We start from the raw sequence: 15,767 nt of genomic DNA, 5'->3' as shown, positions 1-15,767 counted from the left end.
GCCAAAGTCAGCAGCCAGGAGCTTCCTCTGGGTCTCCCACTGGGGTGCCGGGGCCCAAGCACTTGGGCCATCTTCTACTGCTTTCCCAGGCCATAGCAGGGAGCTGGATTAGGAACGGAGCAGCTGGGACTCGCTTTTCCTGCTTCGCAGGCTGTGGCTTTACCTGCTGTGCCACAACGCCCGCCCAGGCGATGGAGATTTAAAAAAAATTCATTATCGTATACAATCAATTTCGATAGATTAGCGCATATACTGTAGGACTGGCCTTTTGCAGTCCTGCCCTGAAGTCAGGGTGAAAACCTGCTTTCACTGGAATTTCTGGTAGCCCATCAACAGGCACTCCCCAACCCTACAAGGGGTGCGGGCTTGGCCGTCACTGGTCGTCATCGGCAGAAGTTTCTGGAAGCCGGCGTGAGCCTCACACACAGGTGCGCCACATCCCGAGGGGAGGCCGACTTCCAACGACACACACGCGGTCTGTATTCGGATTTTTTTTTTCCTTTTCTTTTTCATCGACACTTCCTAAGTCGCTGCCAGCGCGGCTCCCACGGGGGCGCCCCGCACCGACGCACGCGTTTCCATTACTCATCCCGCCTTTCCTCCCAGGGTGGCGCGTGGGAGGCGTTGCGCTCCGGCTCGACAGGAATAGGCCCGGAAGCCTTCTGCGGGGTGCGCTCAGCCGCTGGCGTGTGCCGGTTCCCACCGCGCCACGTTCGGCGCCGCCGCCGCCGCCGCCGGGAGCGGACAATGACTCCGCACCCGGATTCAGCCCCGCTCCTCCGCGGGCGGCCGGACCCCGCACACTCCCGCCCCGCCCGTCGGCAAGGCTGCTGCCCCGTCCAGGGCGGAGCACCCGGCCGGCTACCCGCGCCGGCCGCCGACTCACGCCCAGGAGGGAACTCGGGCGCCGCCTCGCCCAGCCCGCACCCCCGCGTCCGCACCGGCCCCGGGGCCACCAGGGGGCGCCCGCGCGTCTTCGCAGCCTTTGGCGCATTGCCCCCCCTTTTCCCCCTCTGCTGCACCCTGCGATTGGCCGGCCAGCCAAGATCTGCGTTCTGATTGGTGGCTGGCCGCGTCAGTCGCAGGCGCCGGGGTGGGCCCAGGTGACGCGCCGCGGCCCCGCGCTCGGGGCGGTGTCCGGCGCCGGCGGCTGCGGGAGGAGTTTCGTGAAGAGCGACGCGGGGCAGTCTGACGGCAGCGCTCCAGGGAGGTGCCCGCGCGCGGCCGAGGAGCTGCTTGTCCGCCGCAGGCGCCACCGCCGGCCCGTCGCCGCGCTCCTGCCTCCCGCCCGCCGTCGCCCTCCATGCCGGGCCGGGTCGTTGCGTGATGGGGCTGCGGAGCGGCGCCCTGCGGCTCGCGGTCGCCGCTGCTCGCGCTGAGGTGCGTCGGTGCCGGGTCCTCCGCGCCCCCGCGCGCCGCGGCGCCTGCTGACCCGCCCTGCTTGCTCGTCGGTCCGCAGCGCGGCTGAGGTAAGACGGCGGGGCTGGCGGCGGTTGGCACCGCGGGCGGGGCCGCCCCCGAGGGAGGAGCGGCCAGGGCCGGGGTCAGGGTGGGGTCCGAGGGGCTGGGGCGGGCGCCAGGGTGCGGGTCGGCGAGGCTCCCTCTTGAGGGAGGGGACCCCTCCCCGGGCCAGCGGCGAGGCCCCCCCCGGCGTGCGTCCGGCGGCCTCCTGGGTCCCCCGCAGTGGCCCGCGCCGGACTGGTGCCCCCTGGGCCGCCGGGTCCGGCTCTGCCCAGCGGTCGGCTGGCCGCGCTCCCGGCCCGGTGCGCGCCCTGCCGCTCGGTCTGAAGCCATCCTTTATCTGCGCTGGCCCCTATTGTGGCCGGCGTCGCGGCTCGGGCTGGGATTGCGCCGTCCCCGGCGGAGGGTCTGCAGGGCTTGGCTGCGCTCCGGGGGTGGCCGAGGGCCGGGGCGGGGGGCTTGTTGGCTGCTGGCCAGCTGGAGGAAGGCTGGTGTGGTCTCGCGTTCGGCGGACCAGGATTGCCCGGGCAGCCATATTGGGAGGATGAGCCGACAAATCCTTTAGGAGCCAAGTCCGGTTGCTGGAAGGCACCGAGTGACAGCCCTGGCAGCTCTCAGGGCGACGGGCCGCGCCAGCAGCCGAGCTGTGGGGGCTGGGAGCCGCCGGGGCGAGCTCGTCATTGTTCATGCCACACAAAACACCGGGCCCCGGAGCCGGCACTGAGCCCCCGGCCACTTCTTTATTTTATTTTTTTTTTTATTTTATTTTTTTGCCCCTTCTGCTAAATGAGCCGCCAGCATGGGCTGCCTTCTGGATTGCATTCTCGCTGGGGTGGATTTTGTGCGCTTTTGTGTTCGGCCAGCGCCTGGGTGTAGACGGCTTGTGGATCCGAGCACTGCGAGGGCCACTTCGCCAGGATGGAGGCCTCCGCTTACTGCGTTGGCTGCACGGATCGATTTTCAGAGTGGCTCAGCACGCAGCGAATAAGTCAACCAGAAGATTCGGGGCGGGGGGGGCGGCTTGCAACGGTGTTTCTGAGGATGCAGGTTGTCATCTTTGTGGAATCTCGGAGAGGCTGAAATTAGATTGTCACCAGATGCCTTGCTCATCTCTCTCACCGCCCCAGGCAGCTGCTCCGAGCAGGCTGCCTGTGTCATGATGGGTCCCAGGCCAGCGGAGGTGCGGCGGCTGGGTCTGCATAACTGTTAAGAAATGATGCTTATTTAGAGGCTGGCATTTTGTGCACGGAGCTTAGTCATAACAGGATCCCGGCGCGTGCTCTCTGAGTCGGAGTGGCTGCTGGGCTGTGAAGCAGGTAGGGTGCTCGTGTGCCGTGTGCCGGGATGTGGAGATGGCACGCGTGTTGACGTTGATCTGGAAGCCCCAGCGGCTGGCTTCTGCGGGAGCCTGTGCATCCGTGTTTCCCCCACACCCTGCGAGGGACAGGAGCGAGGGACAGGCCTGCCCTCCCGGTGCCCTTTCTGTTCTTCAGTCTTGTTCATGCAAGCATTCTTCTAACTTAGAGCAACGTGAAACAATTCTTTTAGATAGGTTTTTCTAAGAAAAGTCTTAGTACATTCTGTTTTTTATTATTATTGAGCGCGGCCTTTTAGACTTGGTTGAATCAAATGTGGCTTTAATAAAAACCAGTGTTTTTTGTGTGACATTAAGCTGAGAGAAATATAGAATGTCTTCTAAAATTTCATTCCCCAAGGAAAAAGTGTTCTGAGTTGTTAATTCTTAGAGTTAATTTTCTTAGTATACAAGATTTGGGGGCAGGTGTGTAGTGCAGCAGGTTCAGCTGCTGTCTGGGGTGCCTGCCATCCGTATTGGAGTGCCTCTTCAAGTCCTGCTGCTCTGCTTCCTACCCGGCATCCTGCTGGCGCATCCTGGAGGCGAGGCCCTGAGCCCCTGCCACCCACGTGGGAGATCTGGACGCTGTTCTGGTATTCAGGCTGTTGAGAGCATTTGGGCAGTAGACCAGCAGATAGTGTCTCTGTCTCTCTGTCTCTGTGTCTCTCTCTCTCCTACTGCCTTTCAAGTAGATGAAAATAAATAAAATAAACGTTTAAAAAAAATCCCAAGAACTATGACTAAATGTAATTTCAGCATTTGGTAAAATCAGACTGTTGCAGGGCTCTCTGCTCTGATGAAAGTTTTTCCAAAATTTATCCAATTAACTACTAATTCTAAACAGACTGTTTTTCCTTTTCAAGATGAGCTATGAATTCAGTTTTCCTTTTTCTCTCTTTCCTCTTTTCCGTTTTGAATTTAAGCAGGGAATAGATGGCTAAGGTCTGCCCACAGTCACCCCAAGGCCGGAGCTTTCCAGCCCGCATCCCCGTGGTGGTCTTGACCTGGGTATGAAGAACAGCAAGAGCCCAGCTGCTGGTCAGGGGAGCGTTTTCCGAGTATATGCCCACGTATCCCTTTGCTCTTGTAAGCTGACATAACGTCCAAGGCTCTGAAGCTGAAAGTCTGTCATGAAAGATGGCTTTGGGGCCGGTGCCGCGGCTCACTAGGCTAATCCTCCGCCTAGCGGCGCCGGCACACCGGGTTCTGGTCCCGGTTGGGGTGCTGGATTCTGTCCCGGTTGCCCCTCTTCCAGGCCAGCTCTCTGCTGTGGCCAGGGAGTGCAGTGGAGGATGGCCCAATTCCTTGGGCCCTGCACCCCATGGGAGACCAGGAAAAGCACCTGGCTCCTGGCTCCTGCCATCGGATCAGTGCGGTGCGCTGGCCACAGCGCACCAGCCGCGGCGGCCATTGGAGGGTGAACCAACGGCAAAAGGAAGACCTTTCTCTCTGTCTCTCTCTCTCACTGTCCACTCTGCCTGTCCAAAAAAAAAAAAAAAAAAAAAAAGATAGCTTTGAACACATACTGATGAATCTGGATCCATAGACGAGTGTGGATACGTATGCATATTTCTAAAACTCTTTGTTTATGTGGAACTCATCAGGACAGAAAAGAAATTGAATGCATGTAACTGCAAAAGGTGCCTGTACTAGCAGGTTGGCCTTTTTTGTGATTCATCTCAGGGACTGGTTTGTGCCTTTGCCACAGCTGTTACCAGTGAAGAGTGCATCTAGACATTTAGTCCTTTCCCTCCAGGGAGGGAACACTTTACCCCTCGTGTGGGTGTGGGAGATAAAGTGAGCTGCGCCCTTTTCCATCTCGTACAGCTAGTGAGCTGCTTTGTGGTTTCTATGGTTTTCATTTAGAGCCCTTTTCCTCCTTGTGATGTTGTTGGCCATTGGCCACCATCTAATGGCCAATGATAATTTTATGGTGGTTTTGTGGTTGTTTGGATATGTGTTTTAAGTGACAGGTTGTGAATTTCTGATTTTTAAAATTTTATTTGTTTGAGTGGCATGGCAGAGGAGGGAGATGCTGGTTCACTTCCCAAAAGCTGGCAGTGGTCAGGGCTTGGGCTGGGCCAGGATGATGGCTGGGAGCAGAGAACTCAATCCAGGCTTCCCATGTGGGTGGCAGGGACCCAACTACTTGAGCCATCACCTGTTGCCTCCCAGGTTGCACATTAACAGGAGGTTTGAACTAGATCCTGGGCATTCTGATAGGGGATTTGGGTATCCCAAACCATTACTTACCCACTAAGCCAACACCTGCCCTAATGTTTTTGAATATTTGATATGATACCACATTGTTTATACCAAAACATTCAACTCTACCATCCTGCATCATTGCCCTCTTTAATGACTGATCCTTATCTCAGTTCTCCCAAAAGAGTTTTGACATTATATTGACAGATATCAGTGACCGTATGGATAAATGATAACAGCAGTTAGTGTTGAAATGTTTACTCATATTGAGCACTTTCTGTGTGCCAGGAGCTTTAAGCACTTTACATTTATCAATTAATTTTAATCTTTACAAAATAAGGTAACTATACAAAATGGATTTAATCTCCACTTTACAGATGAAGAGACTTAAAATTCTTTGATTTCAGCTCATGTAAACCATGTAAACATTGGCTTCTTCCTCCTTTTTTTTTTTTTTTTTTTTTTAACATTCAACTATTTTATTTGAAAGCCATAAAGACAGAGAGAGAAATCTGTCTGCTGGTTTACTCCTCAGATGGCTTCACTGGCCAGGGCTGAGCCAGGCTGACACCAGGAGTTTCCTCCACGTGGATGGCAGGGCCCAAGCACTTGGCCCATCCTCCACTGCCTTCCCAGGTATTTCAGCTGGGAGCTGGATTGAAGTGGAGCAGCCTGGACACAAAACGGTGCCCTTCTGGGAGACAGTGGCTTAACTTGTTACACCATGACGTGGGCTGCAGGGCCACATCTTCTAATATGACATCACTTTGAGGTCTAAATTCGCCCTTGGATACTAAACTCTGGTAATTTTACAGCTCTCACTTTCAATCTCCCCCTGTGTTCTCCCATCTCAAGCCTGCTAATCCATCGTCCTCTTCTAGATGTTTCTAACATCTTTTCTCAACTGGCATCATAGTTCTTTTCTTCCTTATTATCTGCTGGACCCCCTCTGCAGATGCCAGCCCGCATACTCCTGCCGTCCGTACTACTCCTACGGTGTCATAGGAGACCTCTCACAATGCTGGGGGTTAGTGCCACCATTAATATGGAGTCTGAAGTCTCCCCAGAGCGTGTCTTGGGTGAAGGAAAAGGTTGAATTCCTTGAACTTCTCTTTCCTCTACTTAACAGACTTGTCTGCTCTCTCTTCCAGAGAGAGGTTACTCTCTCTGACCTCAGCTAATCCCTTGGCCTTTGTTCTGGATACCACTGCCTTCCAGTCTTCAGGGGTTTGCCGTGTGGGTTGTGCGTCTTTCCCCTTTCCCTACCATTCCTTCAATGGCAGCCACCGTCCCACAGTCCCACCACGTGCTCTGACTCCCTTTGCCTCTGAAATGGGCCTGGCTGATCTTTCACATCTTGCAGTCTTTGCTTACATCTCAGTATTCCTCCTCACCACTCCCCTGGTCCCCCTGGTGTTGCTGTACTCCTACCCCATTATGCTTATTATGGTCTCTGTAGCTCTTTTATTATTTTTAATGTCCCTTCTCCCCATGCTAGAATGTAAGTGCTGTCCTAACAGGGATGTTTATCTGTTTTGTTCATTGATTTTCCCAGAAACTGCCTGTGACATTGTAGGTTCCCAGTACGTAACTGTTAAATGAAGTAGAGAAATGGGGGCGGAAAATCCCTTCTTCATTCCCATTTCCTTGCTCCTGCTGGTCAGAGGCGGAATGGTGAATACTTGGGTTCCTCCTCCCGTGGCGCTCACCATATCCCGACTTCAGGGTCCTCCACTTCACGACAGTGCTCTTGCCGTGGTTTCCAGGGTGGTGCCTCCTGCCCTGAGCTTGGGCTCCTTATTTTGTGATTTCAGTCCCCTGGGCCTCTTGCTTTTCTCCATTCACACAGCTGTCAGATTCATTGAACACAAATTTTTGTCTAACTTTGAAAGGCTTGCTTGTGATGTTTGGTTTTGTTTTTAGAGACTTAAATAACATTTCCCATCTTAAAAAAATAGGCTATTACAGGAGGTTTTTAATTTATTTATAATGTATACCATTTACTACTTCTAGAAAGCATTTGAATAGCTTAGCAAAAAATACCACATATATAGTAAGATTGTTAAAATATAAGAAACAAAAATCTGTGTAGCAAGAAGAAAAAATAAATACACACATTGCCTAATGTGGTTACTGTTAAAAATTCAATTATTTATTTATTTGAGAGGTGGAGAGAGAGACTCTTATTTGCTGATTCACTCTCCATATGCTCATACAGGCTGGGCTGGGACCAAAGCAGGAATATAGTCCAGGTCGCCCACGTGGATAGTAGGAACCCAGCTACCTGAACCATCGCTGCTGCTACCTCCCAGGGTCTGCATTACCAGGAAGCTGAATCAGAAGCCACAGCTAGGAATCGGGAATCTTTTTTTTTTTTAATATGTATTTACTTATTTGAAAGGCAGAGTTACAGAGAGGCAGAGGTAGAGAGAAAGTTACTGCTGGTTCACTCCCCAGATTGTTGCAACTGCAGGAGCTGGGCCTATCCGAAGCCAGGAGCCAGGTGCTTCTTCCAGGTCTCCCACGTGGATGCAGGGGCCCAAGGCTTTGGGCCATCTTCTACTGCTTTCCCAGGCCACAGCAGAGAGCTGGATCAGAAGTGAAGCAGTTGAGACTTGAACAGGGACCCACAGGGGATGCTGGCACTGCAAACGGCAGCTTCACCTGCTATGCCACAGCTCTGGCCCCAGGAATCAGGAATCTTAACTTCGAGACTAAATGCTTGCTCTGGTTATTGTAATTTAGTTTTTGGAAGTCAAAACAAAAAGAAAAAAATAAATACAGAATTTTCATTCTGGTGGAAGAAAGGCTAAAGGTTCATTCAGAGAAACTTTCCTGGTATTAAATTCTAAAAAAAAATTCTAAGAGAAAGGTGTTACAGATATCTACCTGCTTTCCAGACTGAAAATACAACATTAGAATATAGCTAAACTCTTTTTTTTATGAAGGATTTGACTGATAGGATTTGGGTATATAACTGTATGTAGAAACGAATCTGAGTACCCAGCAGGAAACTCATTATTCAGCCCTCGCAAGAGCCTGCAGTACTTGTGTTCTGTGTCCTCATCGAAAAGAAAACAAGCCTATTAAACTTCGAGTACTGATTCATCAAGTGGCCGGACTGACACGTTGTCGGCACGTAGAAGAGACTGGCCTGCATTCCTGTGCAGGTGGTGAGCTGCTTGTCAGGCATGTGGCTGCACAGGTGTGGTCAGGGGCAGATTGCAGGAAGAGGGAGTCTTGACTGATACCAAACATGAATACACTTCGGATTGAAACTTAGTATTTCTGTGCCATAGCTGGGCTGTTTGTTTTTAGGCTGGACAATTCTAAAAGTAGATGTTGTCACTCATTTTGATAGAAGAGCTTCAGTCGAATGTTGGGATTGGGATTTGTGTGGCAGAGTTCCCAGTAAATCTTTGTATAGGAGGTAACTTCAGATATTAGAATTAATTCACTTACTATATAGAATTTAGAATAAACTACCCAAACTTTGGATTTGGCCCTGCCTTTAATAAAGAAAAAAACGAGAAAAAATCATTTTCATTTAGAATTTATTTTAAACTGGGGGCTGTAGGAGCTGTTGTTTCTTGATATACTTCTTAGTTTTTGAGAATAAGATTACCAGTGAAAAGGATACTTGGTTTCTTAATTGCAGTGGCAAAAGGACATGTGTCAAATAAATCTAAAAATTGTGTCATTTTAGGTAGTGCCTAACACAGTTGGAGAGCCTAAGTCTGTTTGGCCACATTGGAAACTGAAAATCTGTTCTACAAGGAGGCTGTTCCTGTGCGGTGTGACTCCCGGTATTGGGTCAGAATGCAGAATGAAGCATTTTTTTTTATTTGATAGAGTGATAGAGATCTTCCTGAAAGTTGGATCAAGAGATCAGAAGCATGGAGTAGTTGGAACTTGAACCAGGCACTCTGATATGGTATGTGGGTGTCCTAAGCAGAAACTTAACCCACTGTACCTCACCACCTGCCCCCAGAAAAAAGTCACTCTGACTTGCATTTCCTTTTGAACTTTCATAGTGTGGCCCATGGCTGGTTTTTTCTTTGCATGTTTACCTATTTATTTATTTGAAAGGCAATGAAAAAGGGAGAGAAAGAGATAGCTCGCCTGTCTGCTGGTTTATTCCCCAAATGCTTGAAACAACCAGGGTTTAGTCAGGGCAAAGCCAAGAGCCAGAAATTTAGTTTAGGTCTCCCATGTGAGTGGCACCATCCTAAGGACTTGAGCCATCACCTGCCTCCAAGGGTGGGCATTGATAGGAAGTTAGGGGACGGGCACTGTGGTGTAGCAGGTAAGGCTGCTGCCTGCCATGCCAGCATCCCATATGGGCACTGGTTCGAGTCCCAGCTGCTCCACTTCTGATCCAGCTCTCTGCTATGGCCTGGTAAAGCAGTGGAAGATGGCCCAAGTCCTTGGGCCCCTGCACCCTTGTGGGAGACACAGAAGAAGCTCCTGGCTTTTGGCTTCGAATCAGCGCAGTTCCGGCTATTGTGGCCAGTTGGGGAGTGAACCAGTGGATGGAAGATCTCTCTCTCTGCCTCTCCTTCTCTCTGTGTGTAACTCTGACTTTCACATAAATAAATAAATCTTTTTTTTTTCTTTTTTGACAGGCAGAGTGGACAGTGAGAGAGAGAGACAGAGAGAAAGGTCTTCCTTTGCCGTTGGTTCACCCTCCAATGGCCGCCGCGGCCGGCGCACTGCGCTGATCCGATGGCAGGAGCCAGGTGCTTTTCCTGGTCTCCCATGGGGTGCAGGGCCCAAGCACTTGGGCCATCCTCCACTGCACTCCCAGGCCATAGCAGAGAGCTGGCCTGGAAGAGGGGCAACCGGGACAGAATCCGGTGCCCCGACCGGGACTAGAACCCGGTGTGCCGGCGCCGCAAGGTGGAGGATTAGCCTAGTGGGCTGCGGTGCCGGCCAAATAAATAAATCTTAATAAAAAAAAAAAGGAAGTTAGAATTAGTAGCTGAACTGGGACTTGAACCCAGGTACTGTGATGTGGGATGCTGGAATCCCAAGTGGTGGCTTAACCCACTGTGTCACTATGCCAACCCCAATAAATAAAATTTAAAAAGAAGATAATCTTTTCTGCTGAATTACATTTTAAAGAATGAATTATAATTTTTTAAAAATTTATTTGACAGAGTTAGACTGTGAGAGAGAGAGACAGAGAGAAAGGTCTTCCTTCTGTTGGTTCACCCCACAAATGGCTGCCATGACTGGAGCTATGCCGATCCGAAGCCAGAAGCCAGGTGCTTCTTCCTGGTCTCCCATGCGGGTGCAGGGCCTAAGCACTTGGGCCATCCTCCACTGCCTTCCTGGGCCACAGCAGAGAGCTGGACTGGAAAAGGAGCAACCGGGACTAGAACCCGGCGCCCTTATGGGATGCCGGCGCCGCAGGCGGAGGATTAGCCAAGTGAGCCATGGTGCTGGCCCCGAATGAATTACAATTTAAAGGATGAATGGGTACCCAAAGTAAATTTCTTTAGCTAGAGAGCTTATTTTGAAGTGGTATGAAACATTATTGCTTGTATAACATTTTTGGATTTCTTAATTTAATACTTTCCACAAAGACCAAGCAGGTTTTAGATCCCAACACTGTGTCACTGACCATGACCATACTGATAAAATGGCCACCCCAAATGTCAAAATTGCATGTGAAGTACCTCTCTGTTCTTGATCTCTGACTCCACAGTGTCAGCCGAGCAAGGTGGCTTTTTGGTGTAGTCCTGGCCATCTGGGGGAGTGAACCAGTGGATGGCAGATACTGTTCTCATCATTCTGCCTTTTAAATAAATAAATATTTTTAAAAAAATATAGTTTTGTTTTTTTTTTTTTTTTGACAGGCAGAGTGGACAGTGAGAGAGAGAGACAGAGAGAAAGGTCTTCCTTTTGCCGTTGGTTCACCCTCCAATGGCCGCCGCGGCCGGCGCGCTGCGGCTGGCGCACCGCGCTGATCCGATGGCAGGAGCCAGGAGCCAGGTGCTTTTCCTGGTCTCCCATGGGGTGCAGGGCCCAAGCACCTGGGCCATCCTCCACTGTACTCCCTGGCCACAGCAGAGAGCTGGCCTGGAAGAGGGGCAACCGGGACAGAATCCGGCGCCCCAACCGGGACTAGAACCCGGTGTGCCGGCGCCGCTAGGCGGAGGATTAGCCTAGTGAGCCGCGGCGCCGGCCTAAAAAAATATAGTTTTAAAATAAACTTATTTAAAAAGCAAAATAACAGAAAGAAAAGGATATCCGTCTATCTGCTGGTTCACTTCCCAAATGCCCTCAAAAGCCTGGGCTGGGCTAGCCTGACGCCAGCAGCCAGGAACTCCATCTGGGTCTCCCACGTGGATGGCAGGAACTCAAATATTTGGGCCACGGTCTGCTGCTCCCAGGCACTTTAACAGGAAGCTGGATTGGAAGTGGAGGTGGGATTGGGTTCCAGGCACTCCTTTGTGGGATGTGGGTATCCCAAGTGATGGCTTCACCAGCTGCCCCACTATGTCTGTCCCAAGATTGTCTTCTACATAGAATGCCTGTCGATGTAAATGTATTGTACGGCTGTCTTCTACATAGAGAACTTGATGTAAACAGTTGTGTAGCTTGCCGCCCATGTGGGAGGCAGGATGGAATTCCTGGCTTTGGCCTTGCCCACGCCTGGCTGTTATGGCCATTTGGGGAGTGAACCAGCAGATGGAAGACCTCTCATTCCCTATCTTCCCCATTCTGTTTTTCAAGGAAACAAATATTGAAAACACACACACACACACACACACTCTCCCACACTAGTAGTATTTCATTCTTGTTTATTTACTTTGCTACAAAATTGATTTGAGTCTTCTGCTTAGACGCCTAATAATCCAGCATGCCTCTGAAGGTCAGTGGAAATTCTGCAAGATCAAAATTTATTGAGAAAAATTCAAATGAGTTGGACTTAAATAATTCATTGTTCCTTTAAGTAAATGCTTCTGGAATGTTAGCTCCATTCCATTTCCTGATGCTTCTACTTTTGTGTCATAAGCTGTTCAGAGTCTAGAACTGAGGCTGTGTAAATGAGTTACTGTGGGTATGGTTACCTTTTCTGACTTTCTTCCCTGGCTCTTAAAAACTTGGAGAATGTATGTTTATGCTAATTATTAAGAAGTATTGCTTTCCTGTAGCTTTTTTTTTTTTTTTTTTTTTTTTTTTTTTTTTTTTTTTTAAGATTTATTTATTTGAAAGAGTTACACAGAGAGAGGAGAGCTGGGGGGCGGGGGTGTCTTCCATCCACAGGTTCACTCTCCGATTGGCTGCAAAGGCCGGAGCTGCACCAGTTTGAAGCCAAGAGCCAGGAACTTCTTCCAGGTCTCCCACGTGGGTGCAGGGGCCCAAGGACTTGGGCCATCTTCCACTGCTTTCCCAGGCCATAGCAGAGAGCTGGATTGGAAGTGGAGCAGCCGGGACTTGAACCGGTGCCCATATGGGATGCTGGCACTGCAGGCGACGGCTTTACCTGCTACATCACAGTGCCGGCCCCTCCTGTAACTTTATAAAGATATATTATTTCTTTATTTGAAAGGCAGTGACAGAAATAGGGAGAGAAAGAGAGGGAGCGTGTGTGCACTTGCTTCCATTCGCTGGTTTACTTTCCAGATGTCTGCAACAGCTGGCACTGGGTCTGTCTGAAGTCAGGAACCAGGAACTCCCAATAGTTTTTTATTTTTATTTTTTAAAGATTTATTTATTTTTATTTGAAAGGCAGAGTTAGAGAGGCAGAGAGAGAGAGAGAGAGAAATCTTCCATCTGCTGGTTCATTCCCCCAAATGGCCACAAAAGCTGGAGCTGGGCCAATCTGAAGCCAGGAGCCTAGAGCTTCTTCCCAGTCTCTCACACAGGTGCAGGGGCCCAAGAACTTGAGCCATCTTCTACTGCTTTCCCAGAGTTAAATTGGAAGTGTAGCAGCCAGGTCTCAAGCCAGAGCCCATATGAGATGCCAGCACTGCAGGCGGTGGTGGCCTTGCCCACTATGCCACAGCATCAGCCCCAGGAACTTAGATCTCTTACATGGGTTGCAGAAACTCAAGTACTTGGGCCATCATCTGCTGCCTCCACAGTATATTAGGAGTTGGAAATGTTGAATAACCAGACACTCACATGGGATGTGGGTGTCCCAAGCCATGGCCACTTTTTTCACTTCCCAAATGGCTGCAATGGCCAGAGCTGTGCCAAGTCAAAGCCAGGAGCCAGGAGCCTCCTCTGGTTGTTCCACGTGGGTGCAGAGGCCCAGGGACTAGGAGCATTAGGAGGGAATTGGATCAGAAGTGGAGCAGCCCAATTGGTGTATTTAAATCCTTGTGTTGTAGGGGATTAGAAAGTAGACCAAGATTGTGTTTTTTGTCCTCAAAGAAGTTATGATCTACAGTATGGATAAACAAAGTAAGTAAATTTTGTCTTGTGTAAGGTCCATGAGTGGAGAAGCATTAAACAGAAAAGCAGATGCATTTAATTTGGAGGATGAAGGTTTTAGAGAGAAGTAGCATGTGAGACGGTCCTGGAAGGGGAAGAACAAAGTGGAATTTGGAAAGAACTGGACAGCTAATGAGCCTGGGAAGGCGACAGAAGATGGCCCAAATGCTGGAGCCCCTGCCACCAGTTCAGGACACCAGGATGGAATTCTGATTCCGGCTTCAGCCTGACCCAGACTTGGCTGTTGTAGCCATTTGGGGAGTAAACCAGCAGATGGAAGATCTTTGTCTCTCTCCCTCTCTCTCTGTCCCTCTGCCTTTCAAGTAAACAAAATAAAACCTAAAACAAAAATTTTGAAAAGATGGTGGTAGAAGTGGAAAGAGATTATTTATTTATTTATTTATTTGAGAGGTAGAGTTACAGACAGTGAGAGGGAGAGACAGAGAGAAAGGTATTCCTTCCGTTGGTTCACCACCCAAATGGCCGCTACAGCCGGAGCTACGCCAGTCCAAAGCCAGGAGCCAGGTGGTTCTTCCTTGTCTCCCACGCGGGTGCAGGTGCCCAAGCACCTGCCTTCCCAGGCCACAGCAGAGAGCTGGACTGGAAGAGGAGCAACCGGGACTAGAACCAGCGCCCATATGGGATACCTGCACAGTAGGTGGAGGATTAGCCAAGTGAGCCATGGCACTGGCCCCAGAGATTTTTCTTTTAAGGTAGAAGCTATTATTTGCAAGTGATTAGTTGGATAGAGGAAGCAGACTTTTTAGCCTGTGTGAGAACAGGAGGATGGTTAAATGAAATAGGGTGGACTTAACTGGATAAGCCTTTGGTTAGAACACCTGTGTCTCATGATGGATTGCCTGAGTTTGATGCTTGCCCTCGCCCCTGATTCCGATTTCCTCCTGATGCAGACCCTGGAAGGCAGCAGTCAGTGGTTCGTGTGATTGGGTTCTTGCCACCCATATGGAGAACCTGGATTGAGTTCCTGGTTTTCATCTTCTGCCCTCCATGGCTGTTGTGGGCATTTGGGAAATGACCTAGCAGATATTCATATTTTCTCTCTATTTTATATGTCTTGCTCTCTCAAATGAATAAAAACATAAAATAAGTAGAAAAGAGGCAGAGGAGCTGGTGGTGTTTGTGGGAGGCACATTTTGGCTTTGGTTGAGCTGGGTTATGAAATGCTGGCGTGGTAGCCGGGTGGAGGAGTCAGGTGAGCTCCGTTGAACAGCAGCTAGGAGCATCCTAGCTCACAGTCACAGGTGTGTGGTCGTTTGTATCTGAAGGCCAGCAAGGAGGCTTCAGTCTCCCTTGTTTTGTTTGTAATCAGTCAGTAGGGTTCAACAATTTGGTAGGCTTCGGGTAGAAGATAAAAAGGAAAAAAAATTTTTTCATTGTTGCTTAAATACCTATAGTATTAAGTGATCATCGACATTTCAGCAATTTTGTTTCTTCTGTCATCCCTTAACAAATTCCTTAGTGTCATCTAATACCCAGTCTATGATCAGACATCCCTGATAATCTAGAAAGTGTATTTTTACACATTTTCTTGATTGAGAAATCATTGTATTTGATTGACAGATAACACAAGTCTTTTCTCTAATCCTCTCTACTGCAAGTATGTTGTTTACTCAAAGAAATCCGGTGTCTTGTGCTGTAGATGTTTCCACATTCTAGATTTGACTGGTTACATCTTTGAAGTGTCATCTGAATTGCGTCTTTGCTCTTATCTGTATATCCTGTAAACTGGTAGATAGATCTCAGGATTGTTTTAACTCCCCCACCCCCAAGATTTATTTATTTATGTATTTGAAAGAGAGAGAGAGAGATACAGAGAGATCTTCCATCTGCCAGTTCACTACCCAAATGGCCGCAACAGTTGGGGCTGGGCCAGATAGAAGCCAGGAGCCCCATCCAGGTCTCCCACGTGGGTGCAGGGGCCCAAGGACTTGGGCCATCTTCTGCTGCTTTCCCAGGCACATTAGCAGGAAGCTGGATTGGAATGGAACACCTGGGACTCGAATTGGTGCCCACATGGGATGCTGACATTGCCGGCACCAGCCAACCTGTTATGCCACACACCTGCCCCAACTTTTTTTTTTTTTCTGAGATTTATTTATTTGAAAGTCAGAATTACACACACACACACACACACACACAGGCAGACAGACAGACACAGAGAGAGAGATTGGGGCGGGGGGGATATTCCCATCTGCTGCTTCACTCCCCAGATGACCACAGCCAGGGCTGGGCCAGGCTGGAGCCAGAAGCTAGGAGCTTCTTCTGGATCTCCCATATG

At 49.9% G+C, this 15,767-nt stretch overlaps 1 protein-coding gene across 22 annotated transcripts in view; it reads left to right on the top strand.

The window, feature by feature from the left end:
* Positions 1–1,101: 1,101 nt before the first annotated feature.
* The window catches only part of KIF1B (kinesin family member 1B), a 174,757-nt gene continuing 160,091 nt past the window's right edge, over positions 1,102–15,767 (top strand). For 8 of the 22 annotated variants that reach the window (XM_089301499.1, XM_089301493.1, XM_089301492.1 and 5 more), the window contains exon 1: positions 1,102–1,469. The gene's annotated coding sequence lies outside the window, so the exon portion shown is untranslated. Of the gene's footprint in view, positions 1,470–8,726; positions 8,955–15,767 lie in introns of those variants that run through there. The other 14 variants (XM_070079316.2, XM_070079305.2, XM_070079304.2 and 11 more) reach the window with 3 other exon arrangements.

The sequence above is a fragment of the Oryctolagus cuniculus genome, chromosome 7, assembly GCF_051225735.1.
Source record: "Oryctolagus cuniculus isolate XC-2025 breed Fujian yellow rabbit chromosome 7, ASM5122573v1, whole genome shotgun sequence".
Taxonomy (NCBI): domain Eukaryota; kingdom Metazoa; phylum Chordata; class Mammalia; order Lagomorpha; family Leporidae; genus Oryctolagus; species Oryctolagus cuniculus.
The sequence above is the reverse complement of the archived record's forward strand: the minus strand, read 5'-3'. Positions and strand labels throughout refer to the sequence as shown.